The 22178-nt window shown below is 42.7% G+C and overlaps 1 protein-coding gene across 2 annotated transcripts in view; it reads right to left on the bottom strand.

The window, feature by feature from the left end:
- Window positions 1-22178, bottom strand: part of LOC124018858 — a 292551-nt gene that overhangs the window by 208095 nt on the left and 62278 nt on the right. The window lies entirely within an intron of this gene.

Below are 22178 nucleotides of genomic sequence, written 5' to 3'. Positions count from 1 at the left end.
ACAAATGTACATAACAGGACCACATACTCTGAATATGGAGGCCAGGTCTGTTTGATGACTCTGGGAAGACTGACCACTGAGAATCTCTGACTCTGATCTCTCCTGTTGGTTTCTGTGGACAAAACATGAGATTACATCTCCTCATACAGGGAGTACACACACACACACACACACACACACACACACACACACACACACACACACACACACACACACACACACACACACACACACACACACACACACACACACACACACACACACACACACACACACACACACACACACACACAGAGGGAATGTTGTGTTTGTTTAATATTGTTTTAGGACTATGAAAATGGACAAAATGATTAGCCTATGGATTCTGAAAACAACTACAATAAATGGGAAAATGGGAGGGAGAAATGACTAGAGACAGTGTTGTTTAACTCACTGACCAGGACCCATGAGTTCTTCTTACCTTTGTTCAGTAGATAAGTATCCCTTTCTAAACTCTATAGGACGACCCATAGACTGATCACTTTTCATGGACACACAGCTGGGAACAGGGGAGGCTGGTCTCTCCTGCTTGATTGGTCTTCAAAGCAACAGAGACAAACATTACATCTCTCATCTTCTCTGAGCTCAGATGGGGAAACATAAGAAGAGTTTCATTCCTTAGCGCTACATATCACTTTTCAGAAATGTTCATAAATTAGCTTTTATTGTTTAAAGAAGTTATGTTTATGTTTATGTGTTGTTTTTCTAAATGAGGAGATGGGTTTGTTAGTGTTTATATATTGGAGAGTCGAGACCAAATCACGGGCGCTGGACAGAGTGGATTTCAGTTGTAACAAAAGGCAGTTTTATTGAGTCAAAAGATATCTTGTCCCGCAGTTTTACGTGCACGGATCTAGTTCATTTAACTCGATAAGGAGTCAGGTGAAAAAGAGGGTTATACAAAGGTTTACAGTCATTTTTATACATAGAATATAGTAGGTAGAGTCTTGTCGTGACGCCTTCTGAATGGTCCCGTAGGGTTGGAGGTGGACCTGCTCTAGCCAGAGCAGGAGCCCCATTGGTCCACAGCAGAGTCTTGTTCTGAGCACCCGACCAGTAGAGGGGGGTGAGATGTGTGTTTATACAAGGAGATATTTGTGTCGGGTTCGTGAGGTAGAAAACAGAGAGGGGCAGTTTTTATGGCTGGGTGTATGTGTTCGTGCGATGGAATGTCTTTGTTTCCTGGGGTGGTGAGACAACAGAGCTGAGGGGATAGTTTTAGGGGTGGTAGTTTTATTGCTGGCTGTGTGAGCTAGTTCCTGTTTTAGCAGGGGTACGTAAGATGACTTGAGTCAGGCGGTTTGGCTTGGCGCTGTATAATATATGAGCTATGTATATGAATGTTTACATATATATATATATAACAGTACCTGCTTCTATAAACCAATGAGTAGATGGCACGTGGGTACCTGCTTCTATAAACCAATGAGGAGATGGCACGTGGGTACCTGCTTCTATAAAGCAATGAGGAGATGGCACGTGGGTACCTGCTTCTATAAACCAATGAGGAGATGGTACGTGGGTACCTGCTTCTATAAACCAATGAGGAATATGGCACGTGGGTACCTGCTTCTATAAACCAATGAGGAGATGGCACGTGGGTACCTGCTTCTATAAACCAATGAGGAGATGGTACGTGGGTACCTGCTTCTATAAACCAATGAGGAATATGGCACGTGGGTACCTGCTTCTATAAACCAATGAGGAGATGGCACGTGGGTACCTGCTTCTATAAACCAATGAGGAGATGGCACGTGGGTTCCTGCTTCTATAAACCAATAAGGAGATGGCACGTGGGTACCTGCTTCTATAAACCAATAAGGAGATGGCACGTGGGTACCTGCTTCTATAAACCAATGAGTAGATGGCACGTGGGTACCTGCTTCTATAAACCAATGAGGAGATGGCACGTGGGTACCTGCTTCTATAAACCAATGAGGAGATGGTACGTGGGTATCTGCTTCTATAAACCAATGAGGAATATGGCACGTTGGTACCTGCTTCTATAAACCAATGAGGAGATGGCACGTGGGTACCTGCTTCTATAAACCAATGAGGAATATGGCATGTGGGTACCTGCTTCTATAAACCAATGAGGAGATGGCACGTGGGTACCTGCTTCTATAAACCAATGAGGAGATGGCATGTGGGTTCCTGCTTCTATAAACCAATAAGGAGATGGCACGTGGGTACCTGCTTCTATAAACCAATAAGGAGATGGCACGTGGGTACCTGCTTCTATAAACCAATGAGGAGATGGCACGTGGGTACCTGCTTCTATAAACCAATGAGGAGATGCGGCGCGAACTGCGTCACAAATAGAACTGACGATCGTTGTCGCGCGAGAGCAGTGTGTCATTTTTAATAACGAAATTCATTTAGCGACGCGAGCATTGTAGTCAGTCTGTCAGCCCCGCTAAAAGGCTGGTGTCGTTACTCTGCCTTCTCCGGGGGCATGTTGAGGTACATTTACTAACCGGGAGGGTTGAATTATGTAATTTATTTGAGGGCTGGAAGACGCACTCTCGAGGTTGTTTACTCACAATATCAGATATTAACCTGTTAAGACTCTAGGGGCAGTATTTCATTTTTGGATAAAAAGACGTGCCCGTTTTTAGCGCAATATTTTGTCACGAAAAGATGCTCGACTATGCTTGGAATTGATAGTTTTGGAAAGAAGACACTCTGACGTTTCCAGAACTGCAAAGATTTTCACTTTGAGTGCCTTAGAACAAAACCTACAGGCAAAACCAAGATGTTTGAGCGACCAGGAAATCAACAGGATTTCTGATGGCACGTTTTCCATGATCGCCTTATATGGCTGTGAATGCGACAGGAATGAACGGACACTTCCTATCGTTTCCCCAAGGTGTCTGCAGCATTGTGACGTATTTGTAGGCATATCATTGGAAGATTGACCATAAGAGACTACATTTACCAGGGTTCCCGCACGGTGTCTGTGTGGAAATTGGTGCGCAAAAGTCACCTACCAGTATTTTTCCATCCGAATCTGAGAACAATGCAGGCTTCCAGGAATGGCATTTCAATGAAGAGATATATGACAAAACACCTTGAGGATGGATTCAAACAACGTTTTCCATGTTTCAGTCGATATTATGGAGTTAATTCGGAAAAAAGTTTGACGTGTAGGTGACTGAATTTTCGGTTAGTTTCGGTAGCCAAATGCATAGTAACAAAACGGAACGTTGTGTCCTACACAAGCATCTTTCAGGAAAAACTGGACATCTGCTATGTAACTGAGAGTCTCCTCATTGAAACATCTGAAGTTCTTCAAAGGTAAATTATTTAATTTGATCCCTTTGCTGGTTTTTGTGAATATGTTGCGTGCTAAATGCTAACGCTAAATGCTAAGCTAGCTATCACCACTCTTACACAAATTATTGATTTTCTCTGGTTCTAAAGCATATTTTGAAAATCTGAGACGACAGGATTGTTAAGAAAAGGATAAGCTTGAGAACAGGCATATTTATTTCATTTCATTTGCGATTTTTAGAAATCGCTAACGTTGCGTTATGGTAATGAGCTTGAGGCTATGATTACGCGACCGAATACGGTGTGGGTAGGACTAAGAGGTTAAGATGATTTTTCATAATGAATGTATACTGAGGTTGAGGTTCTGACTAGTGATTATTTACCCGGGGTTCAATACCTACTATTGAGGCGCCCTGAAAATAATATTCAAAAGTTCGGTCCTTGGACTCAGAGGGGTTAAACTCTAAAGTTACCATCCATCAAGTGAAGAGAGGAGAACCGGACAGAGGTAGCCAGCATCCGTCAACGAGAGAGGGAGAAGCCCTCACCTGGATTTAACAGGTGGAAGAAACAACCGGGGAGCTCCATCGGTCCACAAGAAATGCAGGCAGCCGGTGATGATGTAGTGGTAGCTATGGTAACTAGGATGCTGATGGTAGAGTAGCTAGCTAGCTTACCGAGCTGTACCGACTAGCTAGCAGGTCGTTCGTCTGTCCCTCGTCTCGATGATGATGAATTATCCGGTGAAACACAAAATGAAACAAGGATAGAGATTGAAAAGGATCTGGCTACACTCATAATGTCCCTGATCTCAACTCTCCGAGTTGGGCATCTCCGGCGCGGCCCACGCTTGGATTGCGTCCTACCTGACAGGTCGCTCCTACCAGGTGGCGTGGTGAGAATCTGTCTCCTCACCACGCGCTCTCACCACTGGTGTCCCCCAGGGCTCTGTGCTAGGCCCTCTCCTATTCTCGCTATACACCAAGTCACTTGGCTCTGTCATAACCTCACATGGTCTCTCCTATCATTGCTATGCAGACGACACACAACTAATCTTCTCCTTTCCCCCTTCTGATGACCAGGTGGCGAATCGCATCTCTGCATGTCTGGCAGACATATCAGTGTGGATGACGGATCACCACCTCAAGCTGAACCTCGGCAAGACGGAGCTGCTCTTCCTCCCGGGGAAGGACTGCCCGTTCCATGATCTCGCCATCACGGTTGACAACTCCATTGTGTCCTCCTCCCAGAGCGCTAAACCTTGGTGTGATCCTGGACAACACCCTGTCGTTCTCAACCAACATCAAGGCGGTGGCCCGTTCCTGTAGGTTCATGCTCTACAACATCCGCAGAGTACGACCCTGCCTCACACAGGAAGCGGCGCAGGTCCTAATCCAGGCACTTGTCATCTCCCGTCTGGATTACTGCAACTCGCTGTTGGCTGGGCTCCCTGCCTGTGCCATTAAACCCCTTCAACTCATCCAGAACGCCGCAGCCCGTCTGGTGTTCAACATTCCCAAGTTCTCTCACGTCACCCCGCTCCTCCGTTCTCTCCACTGGCTTCCAGTTGAAGCTCGCATCCGCTACAAGACCATGGTGCTTGCCTACGGAGCTGTGAGGGGAACGGCACCTCAGTACCTCCAGGCTCTGATCAGGCCCTACACCCAAACAAGGGCACTGCGTTCATCCACCTCTGGCCTGCTCGCCTCCCTACCACTGAGGAAGTACAGCTCCCGCTCAGCCCAGTCAAAGCTGTTCGCTGCTCTGGCCCCCCAATGGTGGAACAAACTCCCTCACGACGCCAGGACAGCGGAGTCAATCACCACCTTCCGGAGACACCTGAAACCCCACCTCTTTAAGGAATACCTAGGATAGGATAAGTATTCCCTCCCCCCCCGCCCCTTTAAGATTTAGATGCACTATTGTAAAGTGACTGTTCCACTGGATGTCATAAGGTGAATGCACCAATTTGTAAGTCGCTCTGGATAAGAGCGTCTGCTAAATGACTTAAATGTAAATGTGTAAATCTTAAAGAAACATGCATTTGAACAATAAACGTTGGTGTCTTAACAGTGTAACAAACTCCGTCGTTATTCTCCAAGATCACCTCAGCCAACTCTACGCGTAAGCGGACAATATGCTTGTGTAACGGATGTGAAATAGCTAGCTAGTTAGCGGTGGTGCGCGTTAAATAGCGTTTCAATCGGTGAAGTCACTTGCTCTGAGCCCTCTGGGGCCGTGGCTTTTGTGGAGCGATGGGTAACGATGCTTTGTGGGTGACTGTATGGGGACGCGGGGACTGTATGGGGACGTGAACAGTTCTGTACGGGGACGTGGATAGTTCTGTACGGGGACAGTTCTGTACGGGGACGTGAACAGTTCTGTACGGGGACGTGAACAGTTCTGTACGGGGACGTGAACAGTTCTGTATGGGGACGTGAACAGTTCTGTACGGGGACTTGAACAGTTCTGTACGGGGACGTGGATAGTTCTGTACGGGGACGTGAACAGTTCTGTACGGGGACGTGAACAGTTCTGTACGGGGACGTGAACAGTTCTGTACGGGGACGAGAACAGTTCTGTATGGGGACCATTCTGTATGGGGACATGAACAGTTCTGTACGGGGACGTGGACAGTTCTGTACGGGGACGAGAACAGTTCTGTACGGGGACAGTTCTGTACGGGGACGGGAACAGTTCTGTATTGGGACGTGAACAGTTCTTTATGGGGACGTGAACAGTTCTGTACGGGGACCTGGACAGTTCTGTACGGGGACGAGAACAGTTCTGTACTGGGACAGTTCTGTACTGGGACGTGAACAGTTCTGTATGGGGACGTGAACAGTTCTGTACGGGGACGTGAACAGTTCTGTACGGGGACGAGAACAGTTCTGTATGGGGACCGTTCTGTATGGGGACGTGAACAGTTCTGTACGGGGACGTGAACAGTTCTGTACGGGGACGTGAACAGTTCTGTACGGGGACTTGAACAGTTCTGTACGGGGACGTGAACAGTTCTGTACGGGGACGTGGACAGGTCTGTACGGGGACAGTTCTGTACGGGGACGTGAACAGTTCTGTATGGGGACGTGAACAGTTCTTTATGGGGATGTAAACAGTTCTTTACGGGGACCTGGGCAGTTCTGTACGGGGACGAGAACAGTTCTGTACAGGGACAGTTCTGTACGGGGACGTGAACAGTTCTGTATGGGGACGTGAACAGTTCTGTATGGGGACGTGAACAGTTCTGTACGGGTACGTGAACAGTTCTGTATGGGGACGTGAACAGTTCTGTATGGGGACGTGAACAGTTCTGTACGGGTACGTGAACAGTTCTGTACAGGGACGAGAACAGATCTGTATGGGGACCGTTCTGTATGGGGACGTGAACAGTTCTGTACGGGGACGTGAACAGTTCTGTACGGGGACTTGAACAGTTCTGTATGGGAACAGTTCTGTACGGGGACGTGAACAGTTCTGTACGGGGACTTGAACAGTTCTGTACGGGGACGTGAACAGTTCTGTATGGGGACGTGAACAGTTCTTTTTGGGGACGTGAACAGTTCTGTACGGGGACCTGGACAGTTCTGTACGGGGACAGTTCTGTATGGGGACGTGGACAGTTCTGTACGGGAACGAGAACAGTTCTGTACGGGGATAGTTCTGTACGGGGACGTGAACAGTTCTGTATGGGGACGTGAACAGTTCTTTTTGGGGACGTGAACAGTTCTGTACGGGGACCTGGACAGTTCTGTACGTGAACAGTTCTGTATGGGGACGTGAACAGTTCTGTACGGGGACGTGGACAGTTCTGTACGGGGACGAGAACAGTTCTGTGCGGGGACAGTTCTGTACGGGGATGTGGACAGTTCTGTACGGGGACGTGAACAGTTCTGTATGGGGACAGTTCTGTACGGGGACGTGGACAGTTCTGTATTGGGACGTGAACAGTTCTTTATGGGGACGTGAACAGTTCTGTACGGGGATGTGGACAGTTCTGTACGGGGACGTGAACACTTCTGTACGGGGACGAGAACAGTTCTGTATGGGGACCATTCTGTATGGGGACGTGAACAGTTCTGTACGGGGACGTGGACAGTTCTGTACGGGGACGAGAACAGTTCTGTACGGGGACAGTTCTGTACGGGGACGGGAACAGTTCTGTATTGGGACATGAACAGTTCTTTATGGGGACGTGAACAGTTCTGTACGGGGACCTGGGCAGTTCTGTACGGGGACGAGAACAGTTCTGTACAGGGACAGTTCTGTACGGGGACGAGAACAGTTCTGTACGGGGACGTGAACAGTTCTGTACGGGGACGTGAACAGTTCTGTATGGGGACGAGAACAGTTCTGTATGGGGACGTGAACAGTTCTGTATGGGGACGAGAACAGTTCTGTACAGGGACAGTTCTGTACGGGGACGTGAACAGTTCTGTACGGGGACGTGGACAGTTCTGTACGGGGACGTGGATAGTTCTGTACGGGGACGAGAACAGTTCTGTATGGGGACGAGAACAGTTCTGTATGGGGACGTGAACAGTTCTGTATGGGGACGAGAACAGTTCTGTATGGGGACGTGAACAGTTCTGTATGGGGACGAGAACAGTTCTGTATGGGGACGTGAACAGTTCTGTATGGGGACGAGAACAGTTCTGTACAGGGACAGTTCTGTACGGGGACGTGAACAGTTCTGTACGGGGACGTGGACAGTTCTGTACGGGGACGTGGATAGTTCTGTACGGGGACGAGAACAGTTCTGTACGGGGACGTGAACAGTTCTGTACGGGGACGTGAACAGTTCTGTACGGGGACGTGAACAGTTCTGTATGGGGACGAGAACAGTTCTGTACAGGGACTTGAACAGTTCTTTATGGGGACGTGAACAGTTCTGTACGGGGACGTGGATAGTTCTGTACGGGGACGTGAACAGTTCTGTATGGGGACGTGGATAGTTCTGTACGGGGACGAGAACAGTTCTGTACGGGGACGTGAACAGTTCTGTACGGGGACGTGAACAGTTCTGTATGGGGACGAGAACAGTTCTGTATGGGGACGTGAACAGTTCTGTATGGGGACGAGAACAGTTCTGTACAGGGACAGTTCTGTACGGGGACGTGAACAGTTCTGTACGGGGACGTGGACAGTTCTGTACGGGGACGTGGATAGTTCTGTACGGGGACGAGAACAGTTCTGTATGGGGACGAGAACAGTTCTGTATGGGGACGTGAACAGTTCTGTATGGGGACGAGAACAGTTCTGTATGGGGACGTGAACAGTTCTGTATGGGGACGAGAACAGTTCTGTATGGGGACGAGAACAGTTCTGTACAGGGACAGTTCTGTACGGGGACGTGAACAGTTCTGTACGGGGACGTGGACAGTTCTGTACGGGGACGTGGATAGTTCTGTACGGGGACGAGAACAGTTCTGTACGGGGACGTGAACAGTTCTGTACGGGGACAGTTCTGTACGGGGACGTGAACAGTTCTGTATGGGGACGAGAACAGTTCTGTACGGGGACTTGGACAGTTCTGTACGGGGACGAGAACAGTTCTGTACAGGGACTTGAACAGTTCTTTATGGGGACGTGAACAGTTCTGTACGGGGACGTGGATAGTTCTGTACGGGGACGTGAACAGTTCTGTATGGGGACGTGAACAGTTCTGTATGGGGACGCGGACAGTTCTGTACCGGGACGTGAACAGTTCTGTATGGGGACGTGAACAGTTCTGTATGGGGACGCGGACAGTTCTGTATGGGGACGTGAATAGTTCTGTACAGGAACGTGAACAGTTCTGTATGGAGACTTGAACAGTTCTGTACGGGGACAGAACAGTTCTGTACGGGGACAGTTTTGTATGGGGACGTGAACTGTTCTGTACGGGGATGTGAACAGTTCTGTACGGGGACGAGAACAGCTCTGTATGGGGACGTGAACAGTTCTGTACGGGGACGTGAACAGTTCTGTACGGGGACGTGAACCGTTCTGTATGGGGACGAAAACAGTTCTGTACCGGGACAGTTCTGTACGGGGACGTGAACAGTTCTGTACGGGGACGTGAACAGTTCTGTACGGGGACAGTTCTGTACGGGGACGTGAATAGTTCTGTATGGGGATGTGAACAGTTCTGTATGGGGACAGTTCTGTATGGGGACGTGAACAGTTCTGTACGGGGACGTGGACAGTTCTGTACGGGTCGAGAACAGTTCTGTATGGGGACTTGAACAGTTCAGTACGGGGATGAGGACAGTTCTGTATGGGGACGAGGACAGTTCTGTACGGGGACGTGGAGAGTTCTGTACGGGGACGAGAACAGTTCTGTACGGGGACAGTTCTGTACGGGGACGTGAATAGTTCTGTATGGGGACGTGAACAGTTCTGTATGGGGACGTGAACAGTTTTGTATGGGGACGTGAACAGTTCTGTATGGGGACTTGAACAGTTCAGTACGGGGATGAGGACAGTTCTGTATGGGGACGAGGACAGTTCTGTACGGGGACGTGGACAGTTCTGTACGGGGACGCGGACAGTTCTGTATGGGGATGAGGACAGTTCTGTACTGTGACGCGGACAGTTCTGTACGGGGACGTGGACAGTTCTGTACGGGGACGTGGACAGTTCTGTACGGGGACGTGGATAGTTCGGTATGGGGACAAGGACAGTTCTGTACGGGGATGAGGACAGTTCTGTACGGGGACGTGGATAGTTCTGTACGGGGACGTGGATAGTTCTGTACGGGGACGCGGACAGTTCCAGAACGCGGACATGAGCTGTGCAACACAATCAACTAAACCCAGTCTTTACAGTGGGTTACATTAGTAATATTCATTTTGTATTATTATGTAAAACAAACATTCAATATGTTGAGATCTGGGTCCATATCCACAAAGTTTCTCAGAGTAGAAAATTGGTCGTATAAGTGGTGAGAATAAAGACATTTTACACTTATGGGTATAAGTAGGTGGTTAACTGTGCATGAAGTCTCTAGACCCACCTAGTCAGCAGATATTTAGGTGACACCTGGTGAGCTGTCCTAAGTAGTTAAGAGTTCACAGCAGGTGTCCTAAGTAGTTAAGAGTTAACAGCAGCTGTCCTAAGTAGTTAAGAGTTAACAGCAGGTGTCTTGATAATACTATAGAATAATGCAGTGAGTCAGTGGTTCCTGTTCCACATGGAATTGGTTTGAGTAATTAAAATAATGTTTTATAATTCTATATAATCAAGACATTAATAATATAGACCTACATGCATCAGTAAATATTGTGCTTTTGGCAATGATTTATGTATAATACTTATAGTAAGTCATACCATTTCTGTTTTGTCTTCATTTTGGCAGATTAACTCAGGTTTTCGCCCAGCGGTTAAGGAGTTGGTGCTGTGGCCAAAACGTGGCTGGTTCAAATCCCGGGCCAGGAAAAAAACACCAGAAGTGATCTGATGACTGGAAGGCTGCTTGATTCACATCCTCTAAACATTAACCTTCACCAGAAGTGATCTGATGACTGGAAGGCTGCTTGATTCACATCCTCTAAACATTAACATTCACTAGAAGTGATCTGATGACTGGAAGGCTGCTTGATTCACATCCTCTAAACATTAACATTCACTAGAAGTGATCTGATGACTGGAAGGCTGCTTGATTCACATCCTCTAAACATTAACCTTCACTAGAAGTGATCTGATGACTGGAAGGCTGCTTGATTCACATCCTCTAAACATTAACCTTCACTAGAAGTGATCTGATGACTGGAAGGCTGCTTGATTCACATCCTCTAAACATTAACCTTCCGTTGATCAGAACTCTAGAGGTTCTTCTTCACTGAACCCAAAAATATATATATCATGTTTTAGTGGTTCCATATTTTAAGGAAGTGATAGAAGCCCTGTTCTAGAAGGAACCTTCTTTTCTAAGAGTGTATAATAATAAACACGTTGTTCTTCTGATTATTTAATTATCTACATCATGTTATTTCCAGTTCTCCCTTTGGAGCACAACATCATGTTGTTATTTAATTATCTACATCATGTTATTTCCAGTTCTCCCTTTGGAGCACAACATCATGTTGTTATTTAATTATCTACATCATGTTATTTCCAGTTCTCCCTTTGGAGCACAACATCATGTTGTTATTTAATTATCTACATCATGTTATTTCCAGTTCTCCCTTTGGAGCACAACATCATGTTGTTATTTAATTATCTACATCATGTTATTTCCAGTTCTCCCTTTGGAGCACAACATCATGTTGTTATTTAATTATCTACATCATGTTATTTCCAGTTCTCCCTTTGGAGCACAACATCATGTTGTTATTTAATTATCTACATCATGTTATTTCCAGTTCTCCCTTTGGAGCACAACATCATGTTGTTATTTAATTATCTACATCATGTTATTTCCAGTTCTCCCTTTGGACACAACATCATGTTGTTAAATAATAATCCTAAATTTGGCAGATGGATATAAATGGGGCATTTGAAGGCATCTAGGGTGTTATACACAATCTGAAGCTATTAAAAATCTGATAACAGTAATATCGAAGGTACCCATAAGCAACCATTTCTGACTAAAAAACAAATGTGAACATTTTTGGAAATATCAGTTTTGAAATAAACTCTTAATAATACCTAAACAACATTGTGGTGGAAAAAAATGGTGGAAACACGTTTTAGAAACAAACAATATTGTCATCTCACCTCTTAGATTTGGTGTCATGTCCCCCAGAGAGTCTCATCTTAGAGGCAGGGCCCCCCTCCTCTCTCTCCCCAGAGAGACTCATTTTAGAGCACTGGCCCCTAAACAGAGATCCAGGAAATGTAAGACTTGTTGTGTATTTGAGGTCTAAAAAGGCTCAGAACCAAACATGTCAAGTCATTGAGATGTTTTCCGTTCTGCTGAGAGCACCTTGCTGTTGACTAGCGTTCTGTATATTCTGATGGATGGGGCCTGAGCTGGAATGTGAAGATAACTGAAGCTGGCTAGCTTTAGAAAACCAGTATATCTAGCTAGTATCATAGTTTACCCCCAAGGCAACGTTTAGGTTTCAGCATCAGGCAGGTATCAACATGCCGAGTCGTAGGCTACAACCTGGGTTGTATTCATTAGTTTACTCCACAGCCAACAGTTTTAAAATGTTGCATAAACAGTTTACTCCAAACGATGTGCAACGTTACCTAAAAAGTTTCTGTTCTCAAACGTTGTGCTACGGTGGGCACTAATGAATACACACAACCTGTTTTGAGGAAGTGTAATTTGTTGTTAGTCTCTCCACAATATTTATTTGTCTCTTTCACACAACAAACCTTCCTCAGTGAAAAGCATGAACAGTAGATTAGAAAGAGAAAATGTTTGTTTGTTGCTTGTTGTGTTTTAAGTCTGTTTTGAGAAGACAAGTCTATAGACCTATGATACAGTAGGAGATCACCCTGATCTATAGACCTATGATACAGTAGGAGATCACCCTGGTCCATACACCTATGATACAGTAGGAGATCACCCTGGTCTATAGACCTATGATACAGTAGGAGATCACCCTGGTCTATAGACCTATGATACAGTAGGAGATCACCCTGGTCTATAGACCTATGATACAGTAGGAGATCACCCTGGTCTACAGACCTATGATACAGTAGGAGATCACCCTGGTCTACAGACCTATGATACAGTAGGAGATCACCCTGGTCTATAGACCTATGATACAGTAGGAGATCACCCTGGTCTATAGACCTACGATACAGTAGGAGATCACCCTGGTCTATAGACCTATGATACAGTAGGAAATCACCCTGGTCTATAGACCTATGATACAGTAGGAGATCACCCTGGTCTATAGACCTATGATACAGTAAGAGATCACCCTGGTCTATAGACCTATGATACAGTAGGAGATCACCCTGGTCTATAGACCTATGATACAGTAGGACATCACCCTGGTCTATAGACCTATGATACAGTACACTCTTAGACTAAAGGGTTCCAAACAGGTCCTCTGTCTGTCCCCATAGGAGAATGCTTTTGGGTTCCAGGTAGAACCCTTCTGGCTTCCATGTAGAACACTCTGTGGAAAGGACCAAAAGGGTTCTTCATGGAACCCAAAATGGTTCTACAAAGGGTTCTCCGATGGGGACAGCCAAAGAACCCTTTTAGATTCTAGATAGTGTAGGAGTGATCACCCTGGGGCACACAGATGAGCACAGAACCAATTCACCCCACGCATCTAATATGTATCAAAAATATTTTAAGGAGAGTAGGACTGTTATAACACTGTCCACCAGAAATATCATCAACTATATGAATACACATAACAATATCATCAACTATATTAATACACATAACAATATCATCAACTATATGAATATACATAACAATATCATCAACTATATGAATATACATAACAATATCATTAACTATATGAATACACATAACAATATCATCAACTATATAACAATATCATCAACTATATTAATACACATAACAATATCATCAACTATATGAAAACACATAACAATATCATCAACTATATGAAAACACATAACAATATCATCAACTATATGAACACACATAACAATCGTCGTCTTACCTTTTATCTCTCAATAGAAACACAGTCTGAATGATCATCATGTCGTCAAAAGTGAGATTCATTTGCTCTGCTCATTTACATATCAGGTTCTGCCTGTTCTCTCTCCCTCTCTCTTTACAGCTCTTACAATGTGTCTTGGCATACATTCTACAACTGTCTGGAACTCTATTCTTCTGTCTCTCTCCATCACTTTCTCTGTGTCGTCTGTTGCTGTCTCTTTGTCTTGTCTGGAGTCTCTCTCCATCATATCATATTCTGTTGCTGTGTCTGTGTCTCACCCCATCACCAGAAAATGTTGAGGGTTAGGCCTGCTACAATACAACATTCACAACATGACAACAGAACTACATAACACCATTAAATACATTTGAGGATTAGTACAATACAACATGACAACACAACTACATAACACCATTAAATACAGTTGGAATGTAGTTAGAACTCAAACTGTTTCCATCAAATAGAAAAACAACAATAAATCTGGATCAACACATTTAGATTTCTAGATGCTGCACTTTGCTGTTTCATTACCCAGACAGCTGTTTAAGGTCATACCAAGGCAGAGTGCAGTATCAGTACTTAGGGGTCATAGGTCAGACCAAGGCAGAGTGTAGTATCAGTACTTAGGGGTCATAGGTCATACCAAGGCAGAGTGCAGTATCAGTACTTAGGGGTCATAGGTCAGACCAAGGCAGAGTGTAGTATCAGTACTTAGGGCTCATAGGTCATACCAAGGCAGAGTGTAGTATCAGTACTTAGGGGTCATAGGTCATACCAATGCAGAGTGTAGTATCAGTACTTAGGGGTGATGATGATGACAAGATAGTTCACACATGCATCTTTCAGGGTAACTGTCAAACAGACATGTCACATTTCTGGTTGGTCCATAACTAGTTTCCTGCTTGTAGCAGGCCGTGTTAACAGGAATCCTCTTCTCTAACTAGAAGTCATGTGATTTCATGAGGATGTTGTTCTGCAGTGAGAGTGGAATGCAGGTCAAGGTGTCCTGGGATGAATGTCAACTAGATTTATAAACAGCATTGTTAAATTAACTTTTGTAATAAAACAAATAGATGCTGTCATTTTCTTTACGTTGGTTCGTTTTTATTAAAGTGTTTGATTGTCACAGACATCAGATTGGTTCATTGAAATGTGTTGTTTTACAGGGTCAGTCAGAGTAGTATGATAGGTGTTGTTGTACAGGGTCAGTCATAGTAGTATGATAGGTGTTGTTGTACAGGGTCAGTCATAGTAGTATGATAGGTGTTGTTGTACAGGGTCAGTCATAGTAGTATTATAGGTGTTGTTTTACAGGGTCAGTCATAGTGGTATGATAGGTGTTGTTTCACAGGGTCAGTCATAGTAGTATGATAGGTGTTGTTTCACAGGGTCAGTCATAGTGGTATGATAGGTGTTGTTTTACAGGGTCGTAGTAGTATGATAGGTGTTGTTGTACAGGGTCAGCCATAGTAGCATGATAGGTGTTGTTTTACAGGGTCAGCCATAGTAGTATGATAGGTGTTGTTTTACAGGGTGAGTCATAGTAGTATGATAGGTGTTGTTGTAGAAGGGTCAGTCATAGTAGTATGATAGGTGTTGTTGTAGAAGGGTCAGTCATAGTAGTATGATAGGTGTTGTTGTACAGGGTCAGTCATAGTAGTATGATAGGTGTTGTTTTACAGGGTCAGTCATAGTAGTATGATAGGTGTTGTTGTACAGGGTCAGTCATAGTAGTATGATAGGTATTGTTGTACAGGGTCAGTCATAGTAGTATGATAGGTGTTGTTGTACTGGGTCATAGTAGTATGATAGGTGTTGTTTTACAGGGTCAGTCATAGTAGTATGATAGGTGTTGTTGTACAGGGTCAGTCATAGTAGTATGATAGGTGTTGTTGTACTGGGTCATAGTAGTATGAAAGGTGTTGTTGTACAGGGTCAGTCATAGTAGTATTATAGGTGTTGTTGTACAGGGTCAGTCATAGTAGTATAATAGGTGTTGTTGTACTGGGTCGTAGTAGTATGATAGGTGTTGTTGTACAGGGTCAGCCATAGTAGTATGATAGGTGTTGTTTTACAGGGTCAGCCATAGTAGTATGATAGGTGTTGTTTTACAGGGTCAGTCATAGTAGTATGATAGGTGTTGTTGTACAGGGTCAGTCATAGTAGTATGATATGTATTGTTGTACAGGGTCAGTCATAGTAGTATGATAGGTGTTGTTGTACAGGGTCAGTCATAGTAGTATGATAGGTGTTGTTGTACAGGGTCAGTCATAGTAGTATGATAGGTGTTGTTTTACAGGGTCGTAGTAGTATGATAGGTGTTGTTGTACAGGGTCAGTCATAGTAGTATGATAGGTGTTGTTGTACAGGGTCAGTCATAGTAGTATGATAGGTGCAGTGTATTGTGCTGTTTTACAGGGTCAGTCATAGTAGTATGATAGGTGTTGTTGTACAGGGTCAGTCATAGTTGAAAGATTGGTTTTTGTTCTACAGGGACAATGTTGGAGGAAATTATAGTTTAAATTATTAATTATGTATACATTTTTAATTAGAACCATTTATTCTAATACTATTATGTTATGGTATGAAATGTATGGGTTCTTGGTTAAGCTGTTAATGAAAATGTAAGTAAAACGAATTAATTGTCTGTACCATGCGGGTTTAAGGGAGAGGGATGATATATCTTTTCAGACAGATAAGAATGTTTGTTTGGTGTTCCATTAGTGGAGAAAAGTATATCCCTTAGACAGATTGGAATGTTTGTTTTAAGAGGGGAGTAGAAGAAGGTCTCCAGACCTGAAGACACTGCGCTATTGTGGGGATCGGAGAGAGTGTGTGAAACTGATGACGTCATTTTATGTTTTCTCTTTCTAATGTAATGTTCGTTGTATTTTGGGTTAGTACTCTCTTGAATTAAACGCTATTACCTGACTTTTAAGACTGGTCTCGATCTATTTCATGCATAATTAATGAATTTACAACTCATTAATGAAATAGAGAGAGTGTGAATTTGGTTTTGGCAACAAAACATATAGGAATTTAGAATTCCTCTAACAATTGGTCCTTCGATCCCGGATCTAAATACCCCTCCCTGTTATCTGGAGGTAGTACGCTGAAAATCGTGCACGGACGAGTTTTTGACTCGTTTTACTAAAAAGACCTGATCTCCGAATTGAGGTTAAAATTCAGGCCTGCGTACTACCACAGAAAATCAGGGAAGGTGACTAGATGCAACGAACAGTGCTTTTCCCAGCCGGCAGCAGGTATAGTAGCCTTTATTCTCGAATTTGGGAGGGATTATTTAGGATATTTATTTATTAAAATGTTATCAAGGAGTTGAATTTGATCAATAATAGGTGCTTGAATATTCTGAACGAATAAAATGGGTTTCTACCTTGGGTTTTAACCAAAATCGATAGGAAGGAAGCAGGTCTGAAATTGACCTGAGGTAAGGTGCGCCACCATTAAATAAACTAGACCTTAATAAATCCTGGTCTTGCAAGCCAGAAGGATATTAAGGAGTGATATAGTACGCATTGGAGAATTAGGACGCTTGTTCCGTACAAATAGGATAGCCATTAATTCAAAAGACATACCTAAATAAAGATAAATTAGGCTTGGTAAGAAGGCAGGGTAATTCTAGGCGAACAGAATAATTGAACCTGTACAATGCTGAAAGAAATGAATATCAAAAGATAAGTGATTAGTCTAGAGTAGTGATTTGAGACATTAACGTTGAAAGTCCCAAAAGGAATATCCTATGGGTGAAATGTGATGTCCGATCAAAAGTCTTCTATGGACGCGGTTCACAGGAAGGACAATTTTAAAGGAACACGCACATAGTCAGACAGAAAAAGACTAAAAGTAACTAAGTAACGGTAAATTGCAAATTCGTAGAACCACACGCACATAGAATTAAAAATTAAATAAAATAAGGCATAGATGAGTGATTAAATACTATAGCTACTAGTAACAGTAAGGATTAAGAATGGGTGGAAATGCCTCAAAGAAAGCCCCGGAACTAATGGGAGACGAGCGTTATATGGAACAGAGAGACAAGAGAAACATCGATTTCGGTCTAAGATGGAGAAAGAAATACGATTTTGATGGCCGTCTAAATGTAGAAAAGCTGGAATCCCTTATAAAACAGATACATAAGGAATGTGGTAATAATGTGAAAAAGCAGAATAAACAGGGGTTATACACAGCCAGAGTTTGGCTTTCGGAAGCAAAAAAGAGAATGGGACGCGCCGAAAAAGAGATTAAATCTAACAAGGTTCGAGAGGCACTGCCCACTGCTCCCGCAGATAGAGAAGTTAACCAATTGGGTGGGCATGAGGGTAACAAACTATATCTTTCTCGATTATACCAACAAACAGAGATAATCCAGTCGACGAAATAGTGGTTGTTAGAATACGGCTGCAGGAGCTACCTGTGAAATTACCACCCAAGTATGTGGATCCCACTGAAGCCGAGGGAGGTATAATGGAGTTGGAGAAGGGAATAAAGTCCGAAAAATGGATAAGGTGAGTCAAAAGAAAAATACAAGACGTTTTAATTGTAATGAAATTGTAAATTTCGCCCGGGAGTGCAACACTCCCTGCAAAAGTCGTCAACAAGGTTGTAATTTAACTGTGGAAAAAAATATGGCGAGACAATTGAGGTAATACGCTATTTTGCCCATAATGATCTGGGGGAATAATGTATTGAGATGGGAGTCATATTTAAATAAATGTATCATAGAAGAGAAAGTCACCTAAAGTTAAATGTAGGGAATAACGGAGAGATACGATACAATTTCATGCTATCCGGACGTTATAGCTATTTATGAATCGACTGACATATGATAAGTTTAGCACAAAACATGGTACGTTTAAATGTTAGGGTATGGTAAGTTGAGAAGTTGGGTTGGTTTTACTCTGATGATTAGAAATTAAAACTGAACGCAATCTGAATAGGGAATATATATTTTACAGAGGCAGGCAGATGTGTGATGACGTTTCACGTTGAACAACATCGTTCCTCAAATTTAAACAGAGAAAAGGGGTAGTGGCATTTAGAGGTAAAATGCGTGCATTATAGCTTAGAGTTACTTTTCAAAAGCGGCCAGAAGTTCCAAATACATTTCTTTTAAAAAGGAGAAGTATCGTAAAGATAGTCTGGAAAGATGCTACAGTTTGCAATGGAAGTGCTAGGCACTCAATGGGCTATATGGTGCAACGCTTTGGACTATAAAATAGGTAAGAATAGTTTAATCGCGAAAAGTTGTGATTGTTTTCCTAGGTATTGATTTTTGGTTAGGTAACGCCAGGGAATTCGAACAAAAAGTAACATATTCTAAACATGATCTGGTTTCCGTTTTTTCCGTTGCGGGGAAAAAATAAAATGTATTGTCTTAAAGGGACAGTGCACATCAATCACAGTGGTGTAACGGCGTTCGTCTGTTGAAAAAAGAGAGTCGGACCGAAATGCAGTGTGTTGGTTACTCATGACTTTAATGAAAGAACGCGGTACATGAAATAACTGATACTAACTACAAAAACAACAGAACGGAACTAATTACAGCCAATCTGGTGACTACAACACAGAGACAGGAACAAACACCCACAAATTACAAAGTGAACTCAGGCTACCTAAATACGGTTCCCAATCCGAGACAACGAGAATCACCTGACTCCAATTGAGAACCGCCTCAGGCAGCCAAGCCTAACTAGACACACCCCTAATCATACACAATCCCAATGCTAATAAAACCCCAATACGAACCCAACACATAAACCCATGTCACACCCTGGCCAACCCAAACATATAACAAAAACACAAAATACAATGACCAAGGCGTGACAAGTGGTTTGAGTGTATGGCAGTGTATAAAATATTTTGGGATGACAATTTGAAGATAGACTGAATGAGTTACATGAAACATCAAGAGATTTAAAACACACGATGAGAAGGGATTATCAGAATTATTGGGTGTTGTAGTAGTAAAAGTTTGGGTTAAGGGGATTTCCCTGTTCCCAGTGACAAGGTATTTTAAAGGTGTACACTCACATATACTATTAGGAGTTTTAATTTGACAAGTGAATAACGTATTGGGAATAGAGTAATTAAAATACTAAGTCAAACACGAGACAGTTACTTAGAGCAAAATGAATTCTAAATGATAACAAAGAGACAATTACGATTTATGCCCATTGAAATGTTTAAATAAAATTAGCGAATTTAGAGATAATTGTTGGGGTGGTAAATTATAATTCAGTATTTGAACAGATGTGATAAATTAGGTTTGGGTTATCGAACAACAATTATTTACAATTCATTGGAAGTCGCTTCAAATCATTGAGCGCTTCATGATGGCGTCACTAGAAAAGCACTATTGGTCGCCATGGAAATTACGTTGTGAATGGGGGTTACGGAGAAAATTGTTTGACTGTTAATGTGTGTATTAGTGTTTCGAGTAACTTTTCAGAAGTTGATATAAATTACAAAATACATTTTTAACAGTAATTTGAGAGTCACCAGGATAGTCAGGAAAGATGCTAAAAACTAATCAGCTGATACGTTAGGTAGGCATCATAAGATTTGTGGTGTTTGTTTGAATTGAACTAGGCTATGGGAGAGAGAGAGACTGGATGTATGAATCGTAAAACATCGTGGTAATGGATTCCATGGTTGTGATTCCAGGTTTGATTGTTTATGTAACACCAGTGAATTTGAGCACTTTCCATTGTGTGGAACCATGTTAGCGTATTTAAAGTTTGAAAAGCAACCTCTATAGTAAAACATAATTACATATGTTTTCGGGAAACTAGCTAGGTTGAATTTGGTCATTTGAGCTTTTCCCCTGATACATAAACATCTGTAACAGCGGCAAGTTGTTTTTCTTGAGGAACACGCAGATGGTGTTTTGCTTTATTGAGATTTAAACGCGAGTTTGGTTTTTGCTGATAAAAGTGGTTTGTTTATTGGTTACTGATGATTGGTTATTCTAGGAGTTGATTTAACTTAATTAAGCATTTGTTCTGGTGTGTTTAAGTAGGATTCTTCATACCGGGACGGATGGAATTTATCTAAAGGATGTGAGTTGAAGGAGCCAAGGGAAAACGTGTTTACATTTTTAGTAAATATCTGGTATTAGGATTTCTTACACTGAGAAATGTACGACATTTGCGGCAGAGGGAAAAAGTAATACATTGGATAATAATGTTATCAGGTTAATTGTATCTAAGGGTAGCATGTTCATTTAAGTAAACATATACATAGACGTTGTTTAAAACTTATTATTAATGATTTGAGTCAAAGGGGAATTATCATTAGGTTTGGTTTATAGTTCACTTTTCAGTTTCTGAATCGAGGTAGCATAGTGAATGCTAGTTAGGAGTGTTGTGTTCTTCTGGGAAAATTGATGTTTAGGTGTCTCAATTTTAGATGTTTCCTGGGATTATAATCTTGGGGAGAATGAGGCCATAAACGACCAAATTAAAACAGGTCTGCAAGTATATACAAATAAAACCATTGTTAGGACTATTTGTTTTAGTTCAAAGGTATTTTAAAGAGGCACACACACATATGGAACTTTATGAGTTTTTAGTTTTTGAGTTCTAATTATACAAGTTAATTTATTTTATTTTATGACCTATTGATCTTATCGTGACGGTCTTCTGAGGTCTGATCAGCCTCAGGGGAGAGTCATTTGTATAATGAATGTGGTCATATTGAGTTACTAGTTTTAAGGTAAATTCATTATAATGGAGTTTTGGTTGGGGGGGTTAGAATTATTGTTTGAACCGCAAATGAGAAAGTGGTTCAGGATTCTGTTTTACAACATTAGCTGTGAAGTTTTTGAATGGGCTATTAATGATTTGGTATTGTAACAGAGAAAAAGTCATATTTATCATTGAGAATAAATAGGGGAAGATAAGATAGATTAAGCCAATAAGGCAGGGAATTACATAGAAAAATAAGTTGCAGTTTTTAGGGGGTGATGAATTACTGTAGATAAGGTATTCCACACTGTGCAACACCTATTAAATCCATGTTATTGTCAGATAGAATACTGAGGGTCCCCAAGGAGAGGGCTTGTTAGTTTAGGAAGGATTTTTAATATGGTTAGCATTTATTAGACCTTGATTGATTATTATAAGTTTTTAAATAGTATTACATTTAACAGGAATATAGGACATCTGTGATGATTTAGGATTATTGTTAGGACTAAGATAGATTGATTAAGGAAATGTAAGGACTTTAGAGAAAAGCCACTCATAGACATGTTTTTTCTAAAAT

This window comes from Oncorhynchus gorbuscha, unplaced genomic scaffold, assembly GCF_021184085.1.
Source record: "Oncorhynchus gorbuscha isolate QuinsamMale2020 ecotype Even-year unplaced genomic scaffold, OgorEven_v1.0 Un_scaffold_584, whole genome shotgun sequence".
NCBI classification, from domain to species: Eukaryota; Metazoa; Chordata; class Actinopteri; order Salmoniformes; family Salmonidae; genus Oncorhynchus; species Oncorhynchus gorbuscha.
The sequence above is the reverse complement of the archived record's forward strand: the minus strand, read 5'-3'. Positions and strand labels throughout refer to the sequence as shown.